The sequence below is a fragment of the Phyllobates terribilis genome, unplaced genomic scaffold (genome assembly GCF_046119375.1).
Source record: "Phyllobates terribilis strain yellow unplaced genomic scaffold, ASM4611937v1 Scaffold_11__3_contigs__length_659146591, whole genome shotgun sequence".
NCBI classification, from domain to species: domain Eukaryota; kingdom Metazoa; phylum Chordata; class Amphibia; order Anura; family Dendrobatidae; genus Phyllobates; species Phyllobates terribilis.
In genome coordinates this window covers 609,116,708-609,131,282 of record NW_027362771.1, presented here as the reverse complement: position 1 = coordinate 609,131,282, position 14,575 = coordinate 609,116,708, and the positions used below count along the sequence as shown (strand labels likewise).

General features: G+C 38.5%; 1 non-coding gene across 1 annotated transcript; it reads left to right on the top strand.

The window, feature by feature from the left end:
- Positions 1-1,220: 1,220 nt before the first annotated feature.
- Positions 1,221-1,302, top strand: TRNAL-AAG (transfer RNA leucine (anticodon AAG)). The gene has a single exon. It is a non-coding gene; the product is annotated as a tRNA-Leu (tRNA).
- The last annotated feature ends 13,273 nt before the right edge of the window (positions 1,303-14,575 follow it).

Below are 14,575 nucleotides of genomic sequence, written 5' to 3'. Positions count from 1 at the left end.
GAAAGCCAGTTTTTAATGGACTCAGTAAAAAGGAAGGAAAGGTAGAATGTTATAAAGGAAATAAATGTCCAGGAAGGATGGGAGATTTTGCTAAATTAAATTCTCACTGCACAATCAGTAACAATCCCGAAAAAAAGGAAGAATGGAAAGCATTTATGGAGACCAGGATGGCTAAATACTGAAATGAAAAGCTTGCTAAAAAGGAACAAAGAAATGAATATCAAATGAAAAGAAGGGTTCATATCTAAAGAATATAATGCTGTCTGCAGGGAAAGCTGGGCTAGCATTAGAAGAGCTAAAGCCAGTAATGTAGTGAGGCTTGCAAGAGAGACCAAAGGCAATAAGAAAGGTTTTTGGAAGTAAGTCAAAAGTTAAAGAAAAGCCAAAGATGCTATAGGATTTTTAAAGGATGAAAAGGGTAAAGTGGTCAATAATGATGTTGAGAAAACTGAACTTTTAAATTCCTATTTTGCTTCTGTGTTCTCTAAGAAAGCAAATGTAACATCAAGTGATCTTCACTGTGCTGTAGAAGAAAAGGAACATGTGAGCAAGTCATACATAAGAATACGGCATATGAATAGTCATGTTGGCTTTAGGCATCAGAATTAATTACATAATTTACCATCTATGTTACATCCATGTCAGTTCAATCAGTGATCAACGATTCTCAAAATTTGCCAAAATCAATCTTGGTCAAATGAAGTCTAACTGCTAGCTCATATCCCTGCTGCCTTTTTAGGATTATCAATACAGGATGAGCAGAGTGATTAGCAAACATAAACAGAGCCATGCTGCTTCTGCTGCTTTCCAGTAAGTCACCCAAGTGATGAACTCATAGCTACACTGCTCTGCACTGCTGTATAATGTCTTCCTTGCTGCTGCTTCTGATTATCTGTTACGTACAGGCAGCGGTGTAGGAATCCTGCATGTTTGAGTGTCCTGTATGTGGGAGATCATAGCAAGTAATCTATACCACCTAATTCAGTGATATCTAAAAATTAGCGGTTGAGCCAACAGAGGAAAGATTAGTTAAATATCTGGATACAAGTCATATGTTTTGCAAAATGGTGCCCCAGAGTCAATGTACAAACAAATCCCTGATAATTGCGTTGCTCATGCATAATAACATTTGTATTTTTGTCTAATAAGTTATACAATGTTTTCCGCAACTTATATCATTAGCAAATTTCTGATTTAAATAAGTTTGAACATCCGTATGAGGTAGCTTGGCCGAGTGGTCTAAGGCGCTGGATTAAGGCTCCAGTCTCTCTGGAGGTGTGGGTTCAAATCCCACTGCTGCCATTATTTATTTGGATCTAATTTTTACCAAAAATTAGGAAACAGTTGAGGAAGTATAGGGGGTTGAGAATTTAGGAGGCAGCAGTAATTTTATCCTATACTTTTGAACTACAAAAGGTGGAAAACCTGCGAAAACTGAGATTTTAAGATTGGACTGTAGAAAGGCAGTTTTTAATGGACTCAGTAAAAAGGAAGGAAAAATAGGATGTTCTAAAGGAAAGAAATGTCCAGGAAGGATGGGGGATGTTGCTAAATTAAATTCTCACTGCACAATCAGTAACAATCCCAAAAAGAAGGAAGAATGGAAATCATTTATGGAGACCAGGATGTCTGAATGCTGAACTTAAAAGCTTGCTAAAAAGGAACAAAGAAATGAATATCAAATGAAAAGAAGGGTTCATATCTAAAGAAGAATATAATGCTGTCTGCAGGGAAAGGTGGGCTAGCGTTAGAAGAGCTAAAGCCAGTAATGAAGTGAGGCTTGCAAGAGAGACCAAAAGCAATAAGAAAGGATTTTGGAAGTAAGTCAAAAGTTAAAGAAAAGCCAAATATGCTATAGGATTTTTAAAGGATGAAAAGGTTAAAGTGGTCAATAATGATGTTGAGAAGAATGAACTTTTAAATTCCTGTTTTGCTTCTGTGTTCTCTACTCTAAGAAAGCAAATGTAACATCAAGTGATCTTCACTGTGCTGTAGAAGAAAAGGAACATGTGAGCAAGTCATACATAAGAATACTGCATATGAATAGTCATGTTGGCTTTAGGCATCAGAATTAATTACATAATTTACCATCTATGTTACATCGATGTCAGTTCAATCAATGATCAACGATTCTCAAAATTTGCCAAAATCAATCTTGGTCAAATGAAGTCTAACTGCTAGCTCATATCCCTGCTGCCTTTTTAGGATTATCAATACAGGATGAGCAGAGTGATTAGCAAACATAAACAGAGCCATGCTGCTTCTGCTGCTTTCCAGTAAGTCACCGTAGTGACGAACTCATTGCTACACTGCTCTGCACTGCTGTATAATGTCTTACTTGCTGCTGCTTCTGATTATCTGTTACGTACAGGTAGGGGTGTAGGAATCCTTCATTTTTGAGTGTCCTGTATGTGGGAGATCATAGCAAGTAATCTATACCACCTAATTCAGTGATATCTAAAAATTAGCGGTTGAGCCAACAGAGGAAAGATTAGTTAAATATCTGGATACAAGTCATATGTTTTGCAAAATGGTGCCCCAGAGTCAATGTACAAACAAATCCCTGATAATTACATTGCTCATGGATAATAACATTTGTATTTTTGTCTAATTAGATATACAATGTTTTCTGCCACTTATATCATTAGCAAATATCTAATTTAAATAAGTTTGAACATCCGTATGAAGTAGCGTGGCCGAGCGGTCTAAGGCGCTGGATTAAGGCTCCAGTCTCTCTGGAGGCGTGGGTTCAAATACCACTGCTGCCTTTATTTATTTGGATCTAATTTTTACCAAAAATTAGGAAACAGTTGAGGAAGTAAAGGGGATTGAGAATTTAGGAGACAGCGGTAATTCTATCCCATGCTTTTGAACTACAAAAGGTGGAAAACCTGCGAAAACTGAGATTTTAAGATTGGACTGTAGAAAGGCAGTTTTTAATGGACTCAGTAAAAAGGAAGGAAAGGTAGAATGTTATAAAGGAAAGAAATGTCCAGGAAGGATGGGAGATTTTGCTAAATTAAATTCTCTCTGCACAATCAGTAACAATCCCGAAAAGAAGGAAGAATGGAAAGCATTTATGGAGACCAAGATGGCTGAATACTGAACTTAAAAGCTTGCTAAAAAGGAACAAAGAAATGAATATCAAATGAAAAGAAGGGTTCATATCTAAAGAAGAATATAATGCTGTCTGCAGGGAAAGGTGGGCTAGCGTTAGAAGAGCTAAAGCCATTAATGAAGTAAGGCTTGCAAGAGAGACCAAAAGCAATAAGAAAGGATTTTGGAAGTAAGTCAAAAGTTAAAGAAAAGCCAAAGATGCTATAGGATTTTTAAAGGATGAAAAAGGTAAAGTGGTCAATAATGATGTTGAGAAGACTGAACTTTTAAATTCCTGTTTTGCTTCTGTGTTCTCTAAGAAAGCAAATGTAACATCAAGTGATCTTCACTGTGCTGTAGAAGAAAAGGAATATGTGAGCAAGTCATACGTATGAATACGGCATATGAATAGTCATGTTGGCTTTAGGCATCAGAATTAATTACATAATTTACCATCTATGTTACATCGATGTCAGTTCAATCAGTGATCAACGATTCTCAAAATTTGCCAAAATCAATCTTGGTCAAATGAAGTCTAACTGCTAGCTCATATCCCTGCTGCCTTTTTAGGATTATCAATACAGGATGAGCAGAGTGATTAGCAAACATAAACAGAGCCATGCTGCTTCTGCTGCTTTCCAGTAAGTCACCCTAGTGATGAACTCATAGCTACACTGCTCTGCACTGCTGTATAATGTCTTCCTTGCTGCTGCTTCTGATTATCTGTTACGTACAGGCAGGCAGGTAGCAATCCTTCATGTTTGAGTGTCCTGTATGTGGGAGATCATAGCAAGTAATCTATACCACCTAATTTAGTGATATCTAAAAATTAGCGGATGAGCCAACAGAGGAAAGATTAGTTAAATATCTGGATACAAGTCATATGTTTTGTAAAATGGTGCCCCAGAGTCAATGTACAAACAATTCCCTAATAATTACGTTGCTGTTGCGTAATAACATTTGTCTTTTTGTATTATTGGATATAAAATATTTTCTGCCACTTACATCAAAAGCAAACTTTTGATATAAATAACATTAAACATATGTAAGAGGCAGCGTGGCCGAGCAGTCTAAGGTGCTGGATTTAGGCTTCAGTCTCTCTGGAGGCATGGGTTCAAATCCCACCACCGCCATCATTTATTTGGATCTAATTTTTACTAAAAATTAGGAAACAGTTGAGGAAGTAAAGGGGATAGAGATTTTAGGAGGCAGCGGTTTTTCTATCCTATACTTTTGAACTACAAAAGGAGGAAAACCTGCGAAAACTGAGATTTTAAGATTGGACTGTAGAAAGGCAGTTTTTAATGGACTCAGGAAAAAGGAAGGAAAGGTAGGATGTTCTAAAGGAAAGTAATGTCCAGGAAGGATGGGAGATTTTGCTAAATTAAATTCTCACAGCACAATCAGTAACAATCCCGAAAAGAAGGAAGAATTGAAAGCATATATTGAGACCAGGATGGCTGAATATTGAACTGAAAAGCTTGCTAAAAAGGAACAAAGAAATGAATATCAAATGGAAAGAAGAATATAATGCTGTCTGCAGGGAAAGCTGGGCTAGCGTTAGAAGAGCTAAAGCCAGTAATGAATTGAGGCTTGCAAGAGAGACCAAAAGCAATAAGAAAGGATTTTGGAAGTAAGTCAAAAGTTAAAGAAAAGCCAAAGATGCTATAGGATTTTTAAAAGATGAAAAGGGTAAAGTGGTCAATAATGATGTTGAGAAGACTGAACTTTTAAATTCCTATTTGGCTTCTGTGTTCTCTAAGAAAGTAAATGCAACATCAAGTGATCTTCACTGTGCTGTAGAAGAAAAGGAACATGTGAGCAAGTCATACGTATGAATACGGCATGTGAATAGTCATGTTGGCTTTAGGCATCAGAATTAATTATATAATTTACCATCTATGTTACATCCATGTCAGTTCAATCAATGATCAACCATTCTCAAAATGTGCCAAAATCAATCTTGGTCAAAAGAAGTCTAACTGCTAGCTCATATCCCTGCTGCCTTTTTAGGATTATCAATACAGGATGAGTAGAGTGATTAGCAAACATAAACAGAGCCATGCTGCTTCTGCTGCTTTCCAGTATGTCACCCTAGTGATGGATTCATAGCTACACTGCTCTGCACTGCTGTATTATGTCTTCCTTGCTGCTGCTGGTTCTGATTATCTGTTACGTACAGGCAGGGAGGTAGCAATCCTTCATGTTTGAGTGTCCTGTATATGGGAGATCATAGCAAGTAATCTATACCACCTAATTCAGTGATATCTAAAAATTAACGGATGAGCCAACAGAGGAAAGATTAGTTAAATTTCTGGATACAAGTCATATGTTTTGTAAAATGGTGCCCCAGAGTCAATGTACAAACACATCCCTGATAACTACGTTGCTCATGCATAATAACATTTGTATTTTTGTCTAATTAGATATACAATGTTTTCTGCAACTTATATCATTAGCAAATTTCTGATTTAAATAAGTTTGAAAATGCTTATGAGGTAGCGTAGCCGAGCAGTCTAAGGTGCTGGATTAAGGCTCCAGTCTCTCTGGAGACGTGGGTTCAAATCCCACCACTGCCATTATTTATTTGGATTTTATTTTTACCAAAAATTAGGAAATAGTTGAGGAAGTAAAGGGGATTGAGAATTTAGGAGGCAGCAGTAATACTATCCTATACTTTTGAACTACAAAAGGTGGAAAACCTGCGAAAACTGAGATTTTAAGATTGGACTGTAGAAAGGCAGATTTTAATGGACTCAGTAAAAAGGAAGGAAAGGTAGGATGTTCTAAAGGAAAGAAATGTCCAGGAAGGATTGGAGATTTTGCTAAATTAAATTCTCACTGCACAATCAGTAACAATCCCAAAAAGAAGGAAGAATGGAAAGCATTTATGGAGACCAGGATCGCTGAATAGTGATCTTAAAAGCTTGCAAAAAAAGGAACAAAGAAATGAATATCAAATGGAAAGAAGGGTTCATATCTGAAGAAGAATATAATGCTGTCTGCAGGGAAAGCTGGGCTAGCGTTAGAAGAGCTAAAGCCTGTAATGAATTGAGGCTTGCAAGAGAGACCAAAAGCAATAAGAAAGGAATTTGGAAGTAAGTCAAAAGTTAAAGAAAAGCCAAAGATGCTATAGGATTTTTAAAGGATGAAGAGGGTAAAGTGGTCAATAATGATGTTGAGAAGACTGAACTTTTAAATTCCTGTTTTGCTTCAGTGTTCTCTAAGAAAGCAAATGTTACATCAAGTGATCTTCACTGTGCTGTAGAAGAAAAGGAAGATGTGAGCAATTCATATGTATGAATATTGCATATGAGTGGTCATGTTGGCTTTAGGCATCAGAATTAATTACATAATTTACCATCTATGTTACATCCATGTAAGTTCAATCAATGATCAACCATTCTCAAAATTTGCCAAAATCAACCTTGGTCAAAAGAAGTCTAACTGCTAGCTCATTTCCCTGCTGTCTTTTTAAGGTGATCAATACAGGATGAGCAGAGTGATTAGCAAGCATAAACAGAGCCATGCTGCTTCTGCTGCTTTCCAGTAAGTCACCCTAGTGATGAACTCATAGTAACATAGTAACATAGTTTGTAAACCCGAATAAAGACTTGCGTCCATCAAGTTCGACCTGTTAGTTCTGTAATTGCTAAAGTTGATCCAGAGGAGGGCAAAAACCCCAAATGATTTAGCCAATCTTCACCTGCGGAAAAATTCCCTCCCGACTCTGAAACCAGCAGTCAGAATAAATCCCTGTATCAACCTACTATTTTATTTTAATTTTAAGTAAACGCTGAAATCTGCCTGGTATCTAGAAATACATCCAGTCCCCGCTTGAACTGGTGTACTGAATCCGACAATACCGTCTCATCACTCAGTGAATTCCATATTCTCACTGCTCTTACCGTAAAGAACCCCTTCCTATGCTGGTGCTGAAACCTTTTCTCTTCCAGTCTTAGTGAATGCCCTCTTGTTACCGTAATATCCCTCCTTTTGAACAAATCCCGGGCAAGATCTCTATACTGTCCCCTAACATATTTGTACACATTTATTATGTCCCCCCTCAACCTTCTCTTTTCCAGGCTGAATAGTCTTAGTTTTGCCAACCTCTCTGGGTATTGCAGTCCCTCCATTCCCTTTATTAATTTTGTTGCCCTCCTTTGTACCTTTTCAAGCTCATTTATATCCTTTTTATATATTGGGGCCCATAACTGAGCACAGTATTCCAAGTGTGGTCTGACCAGTGCTTTGTACAGTGGAAGAACAATGTTATCATCCTTTGCAGCTATACCTCTTCTGATACATCCAATTACCCTGTTTGCCCTTACAGCAGCGGCCTGACTTTGGGCACTCTAATTTAGTTTGCTATCAATCAAGATGCCCAAGTCCTTCTCCATCTCTGAATTCCCCAATGATTTCCCATTCAGTGAGTACTGGTGACTTCCATTTTTCCTTCCCATATGTATGACCTTACATTTCTCCTCGTTAAACCTCATTTGTCATTTAATGCTCCACCTACCCAGCTTATCCAAATCCCTCTGTAGGTCTGCACTGTCCTCTTTTGTATTAATTGTTTTACATAACTTTGTGTCATCTGCAAATATTGATATTTTACTACTTATCCCGTTGACTATGTCGTTAATAAAGATATTAAATAACATTGGGCCTAGTACTGACCCCTGTGGTACCCCACTAGTGACGCTTACCCAATCTGAGTATATTCCATTTATAACCACCCTCTGCCTTTTATCCTTAAGCCAGTTAGCTACCCACTTGCAGACATTTTCCCCCAGCCCCATCATTCTCATTTTGTATACCAACCTATTATGTGGCACGCTATCGAATGCTTTTGAGAAGTCGAGATACACGACATCCACTGTTTCCCCCTGATCTACTCGAGAGCTAACCTCCTCGTAGAAGTCAATCAGGTTTGTTTGGCAGGAGCGATTCCTCATGAATCCATGTTGGTTCGGGATTAAAAGATTATTAGCATCAAGATGCTCCGTAATTGCCTCTTTAATGAAGCTTTCAAAAATTTTGCCCACAACGGACGTCAGACTCACCGGCCGATAGTTTCCGGCGTCACTTTTCGCTCCCTTTTTGAATATTGGCTCTACATTCGCCTGTCGCCAATCAAGTGGTACAGACCCAGTCTCAACAGAGTCCTTAAATATAAGATATAACAGTCTGTCTATCACATTACTTAGTTCCCTTAGTACCCGTGGGTGTATGCCATCAGGTCCTGGTGATTTGTTTATTTTAATGTTACTGAGGCGTTTCTTTACCTCAACTTGGGTTAGATTAGTCATACTTAGTGGAGGATTAAGCTTGTCACTTCTCATTTCTCCTGTTAGTTCTATTTCCTTTGTAAAAGTTGTCAAAAAAAAATTATTTAATAGATTAGCTTTATCCTCATCTTTCTCTATGATTTTGCCTTCCTCACTTTTTATCGGTCCAATATTATCCGATTTAATCCTTTTACTATTTATATATGTAAAGAACAGTTTGGGATTTGATCTACTTTCCCTAGCAATACGTTTCTCTGTTTCCTCCTTCGCTATTTTTATTTGTTTTTTACAGGTTCTCGTTTTTTCCTTGTAACACATTAGTGCCTCCTTACTGTTTTTCCTGTTTTAATCTCTTGTATGCCTCTTTTTTGCTATTTAATGCCCCTTTTACGTTCTTGTTCAACCATATTGGTTTCCTCTTATTTCTGGTCCTTTTATTCCCATACGGTATATACCTCTCGCGCTGAGTATTCAGAATTCTTTTGAAGGTTTCCATTTACTATTCGTATTCCATTGATTAAGTACTTTGTCCCAGTCAATAAGTTGAAGGTTTTCTATCAGCTGATCAAACTTCGCCCTCCTAAAGTTTAATGTTTTTGTTGTTCCCTTATTGATAACCCTACTGAAGGGCATTTTGAAGTCGATAATATTATGATCGCTATTACCTAGGTGCCCCCCTATCTGTACCTCAGTTATTCTATCAGGCCTATTAGTTAATATTAAGTCCAACACGGCCTTCCCTCTCGTTGGTTCCTGCACTAGTTGGGAGAGATAATTATCCTTAATATTTGTCAAGAACCTTTTTCCTTTCTGAGATCTACAGGTTTCTGTTTCCCAGTCAATATCCAAGTAGTTGAAATCCCCCATTACAATCACTTCATTATGTTTTGCTACTTTGTCTATTTGTCCTAATAGCAGATTCTCATTTTCCTCTGTTATATTTGGTGGCTTATAGCAGACCCCCAGTAATATTTTATTATTATTTTTTGCCCCCTCTATCTCTACCCACATGGACTCGACCCCCTCTTCTCCCTCTACTATATCTTCCCTTAGTCTGGGTTTTAGACATGACTTTACATATAAGCAGACTCCTCCGCCTTTCCCCTGTTTCCGGTCCCTTCTAAATAAACTATAATCTAATAAATTTACCGCCCATTCGTAGATATCGTCTAACCAAGTCTCTGTTATACCTACGATGTCATACCTCTCCTCCGATATAAGCGCCCGCAGCTCATCCGCCTTATTGGTCAGGCTTCTTGCATTGGTCAGCATGCAAAATAAAACTTTGGGGTTATTTAGCATCCTATTCTTCTCTAATGATCTAACTGTACTATCCCCACCCCCCTCTCCACCCTCATTATATTCACTTCTCCCCTTCCCCCTTGCTTGCCTCACATCCCACCTATTTCCTTGGTTCCCCCCCCGTCTCTAGTTTAAAAACTCCTCCAACCTATTACCCATATTCTTCCCCAGCACCGCTGCACCCTCCCCATTGAGGTGCAGCCCGTCCCTATGGTAGAGCCTGTAGCCGACCGCGAAGTAGGCCCAGTTCTCCATGAACCCAAACCCTTCTTCCTTGCACCAACTCTTTAGCCACTTATTCATCTCCCTAACTTCCCGTTGGCGCTCCTGTGTGGCTCGTGGGATTGGTAGTATTTCTGAGAAAACTACCTTGGAGGTCCTTGCCCTAAGCTTCCAACCTAGGTCCCTGAAATCATTTTTAAGGACCCTCCATCTACCACTCACTTTGTCATTGGTGCCGATGTGGACCATGACCGCTGGGTCTTCGCCAGCCCCACCCAGTAACCTGTCAACCCGATCCGCGATGTGCTGGACTCGAGCGGCAGAGAGTTAGCACACCGTTCGGCGATCCCGGTCTTTGTGACAGATTGCCCTGTCTGTCCCCCTAATAAAAGAGTCACCCACTACCAGAACCTGTCTTGCCTGCCCTACACTTCCCCCCTCCCCCTCATTACTGGAGCATACACTCCCCCGGCGGTCAGAGGATCTGTCGTGCTCCAATAATGACGGTTCTGAACCAGCCTTCAGATACTTCTTCCCTCTATCCCTCCTAACTGTTATCCAGCTCTCTGCCTGTTCAGCCTGCACTTCCCCTCTATGCTCCAACCCCAGTATTGACCCATTGAGTGTCTGCTCGGTGAGCAGCAAACTCCGTTCCATGTTGTCGATTCTTAGCTTACTACGGGCCTAGGTGGTCTGGAGTTGGGACCCGGTCCTATTTGTCTACCCTTTTATATGCATTACTTCAACTTTGATATACAGTAAGGTTTTTAATATAGGCAGCATAGGTACCGTCCCAATTTAGGGTCACCTTGCCGCTGGTGGGACGGCTTGTATACTTTTTTTGATCAAAAATAGTTCACTAAGTACCCTATATTTATTATGCAACTTTGCTTTACATTTATATATAATGATGGTAGGGTATGAGATATATTTTTGTCTTTTGTAGGTTTTGCTTCTTTTTGCTAGTGTGAACATGCTCCTATTTCTTGCATGTCTACCATCTTAGACCTCAGTTCACATTGCTTGTTTTTTTGTCTTGTTTGCATTCTGTGCAATTTAAGGGTGTGGCATCCCCTTTGTTGAGCTGATTAGTATATATGTAGCTTACCACGGGCCTAGGTGGTCTGGAGTTGGGACCCGGTCCTATTTGTCTACCCTTTTATATGCATTGCTTCAACTTTGATATACAGTAAGGTTTTTAATATAGACAGTATAGGTACCGTCCCAATTTAGGGTCACCTTGCCGCTGGTGTCACGGCTTGTATACTTTTTTTGATCAAAAATAGTTCACTAAGTACCCTATATTTATTATGCAACTTTGCTTTACATTTATATATAATGATGGTAGGGTATGAGATATATTTTTGTCTTTTGTAGGTTTTGCTCCCTTCCAAACTCCCTGAAAACAAAATCACTGAAAAGCATGTCACACACTTATTTTCGTTCGCACTTACGCTCCGGACACACGCAGCTTGTTCACACTCGCAAACTAAGAGATTTAGAGAGTTTTTTTTTTTTTTCCAGCAATGCACCCTTCACCTCAATGCACTTCCATTGAGTGCTCTGCACTGCTGTATAATGTCTTCCTTGCTGCTGATTCTGATTATCTGTTACCTACAGGCAGGGGTGTAGGACTCCTTCATGTTTGATTGTCCTGTATATGGGAGATCATAGCAAGTAATCTATACCACCTAATTCAGTGATATCTAAAAATTAGCGGATGAGCCAAAAGAGGAAAGATTGGTTAAATATCTGGATACAAGTCATATGTTTTGTAAAATGGTGCCCCAGAGTCAATGTACAAACAAATCCCTGATAATTACATTGCTGTTGCATAATAACATTTGTCTTTTTGTCTTATTGGATATAAAATATTTTCTGCCATTTACATCAAAAGCAAATTTCTGATTTAAATAAGCTTGAACATCCGTATGAGGTAGCGTGGCCGAGCAGTCTAAGGCGCTGGATTAAGGCTCCAGTCTCTCAGGATGCGTGGGTTCAAATCGCAACACTGCCGTTATTTATTTGGATATAACTTTTACCAAAAATTAGGAAACGGTTGAGGAAGTAAAGAGTGATGAGAATTTAGGAGGCAGCGGTCATGCTATCCTATAATTTTGAACTACAAAAGGTGGAAAACCTGCAAAAACTGAGATTTTAAGATTGGACTGTAGAAAGGCAGTTTTTAATGGACTCAGTAAAAAGAAAGGAAAGGTAGGATGTTCTAAAGCAAAGAAATGTCCAGGAAGGATGGGAGATTTTGCTAAATTAAATTCTCACTGCACAGTCAGTAACAATCCCAAAAAGAAGGAAGAATTGAAAGCATTTATGGAGGCCAGGATGGCTGAATACTGAACTTAAAAGCTTGCTAAAAAGGAACAAAGAAATGAATACCAAATGGAAAGAAGGGTTCATATCTAAAGAAGAATATAATGCTGTCTGCAGGGAAAGCTGGGCTAGCGTTAGAAGAGCTAAAGCCAGTAATGAATTGAGGCTTGCAAGAGAGACCAAAAGCAATTAGAAAGGATTTTGGAAGTAAGTCAAAAGTTAAAGAAAAGCCAAAGATGCTATAGGATTTTTAGAGGATGAAAAGAGCAAAGTGGGAAATAATGATGTTGAGAAGACTGAACTTTTAAATTCCTATTTGGCTTCTGTGTTCTCTAAGAAAGCAAATGTAACATCAAGTGATCTTCACTGTGCTGTAGAAGAAAAGGAACATGTGAACAAGTCATAAGTATGAATACTGCATATGAGTGGTCATGTTAGCTTTAGGCATCAGAATTAATTACATAATTTACCATCTATGTTACATCCATGTCAGTTCAATCAATGATCAACCATTCTCAAAATTTGCCAAAATCAATCTTGGTCAAAAGAAGTCTTACTGCTAGCTCATAACCCTGCTGCCTTTTTAGGGTTATCAATACAGGATGAGCAGAGTGATTAGCAAACATAAACAGAGCCATGATGCTTCTGCTGCTTTCCAGTAAGTCACCCTAGTGATGGATTCATAGCTACACTGCTCTGCACAGCTGTATTATGTCTTCCTTGCTGCTGCTTCTGATTATCTGTTACGTACAGGCAGGGGTGTAGGAATACTTCATGTTTGAGTGTCCTGTATATGGGAGCTCATAGCAAGTAATCTATACCACCTAATTCAGTGATATCTAAAAATTAGCGGATGAGCCCACAGAGGAAAGATTAGTTAAATATATTGATAAAAGTCATATGTTTTGTCAAATGGTGCCCCAGAGTCAATGTTCAAACAAATCCCTGATGACTACTTTGCTCATGCATAAGAACATTTTTTATTTTTGTCTAATTAGATATACAATGTTTTCTGCCACTTATATCATTAGAAAATTTCTGATTTAAATAAGTTTATTCAACTGTATGAGGTAGCATGGCCGAGCGGTCTAAGTTGCTGGATTAAGACTTCAGTCTCTCTAGAAGCGTGGGTTCAAATCCCACCGCTGCCATTATTTATTTGGATCTAATTTTTACCAAAAATTAGGAAAAGGTTGAGGAAGTAAAGGGGATAGAGAACTTAGGAGGCAGCAATCATGCTATCCTACAATTTTGAACTACAAAAGGTGGAAAACCTGAGAAAACTGAGATTTTAAGATTGGACTGTAGAAAGGCCGTTTTTAATGGACTCAGTAAAAACGAAGGAAAGGTAGGATGTTCTAAAGGAAAGAAATGTCCAGGAAGGATGGGAGATTTTGCTAAATTAAATTCTCACTGCACAATCAGTAACAATCCCAAAAAGAAGGAATATAATGCTGTCTGCAGAGAAAGCTAGGCTAGCGTTAGAAGAGCTAAAGCCAGTAATGAAGAGAGGCTGGCAAGTGAGACCAAAAGCAATAAGAAAGGATTTTGGAAGTAAGTCAAAAGTTAAAGAAAAGCCAAAGATGCTATAGGATTTTTAAAGGATGAAAAGGGTAAAGTGGTCAATAATGATGTTGAGAAGACTGAACTTTTAAATTAATGTTTTGCTTCTGTGTACTCTTAGAAAGCAAATGTAACATCAAGTGATCTTCACTATGCTGTAAAAGAAAAGTAACATGTGAGCAAATCATGCGTATGAATACTGCATATGAGTGGTCATGTTGGCTTTAGGCAACAGAATTAATTACATAATTTACCATCTATGTTACATCCATGTCAGTTCAATCAATGATCAACCATTATCAAAATTTGCCAAAATCAATCTTGGTCAAAAGAAGTCTAACTGCTAGCTCATTTCCCTGTTGCCTTTTTAGGGTTATCAATACAGGATGAGCAGAGTGATTAGCAAACATAAACAGAGCCATGCTGCTTCTGCTGCTTTCCAGTAAGTCACCCTAGTGATGGATTCATAGCTACACTGCTCTGTACTGCTGTATAATGTCTTCCTTGCTGCTGCTTCTGATTATCTTTTACGTACAGGCAGGGATGTAGCAATCCTTCATGTTTGAGGGTCCTGTATATGGCAGATCATAGCAAGTAATCTATACCACCTAATTCAGTGATATCTAAAAATTAGCGGATGAGCCAACAGAGGAAAGATTAGTTAAATATCTGGATACAAGTCATATGTTTTGTAAAATGGTGCACCAGAGTCAATGTACAAACAAATCCCTGATAATTACGTTGCTATTGCATAATAACATTTGTATTTTTGT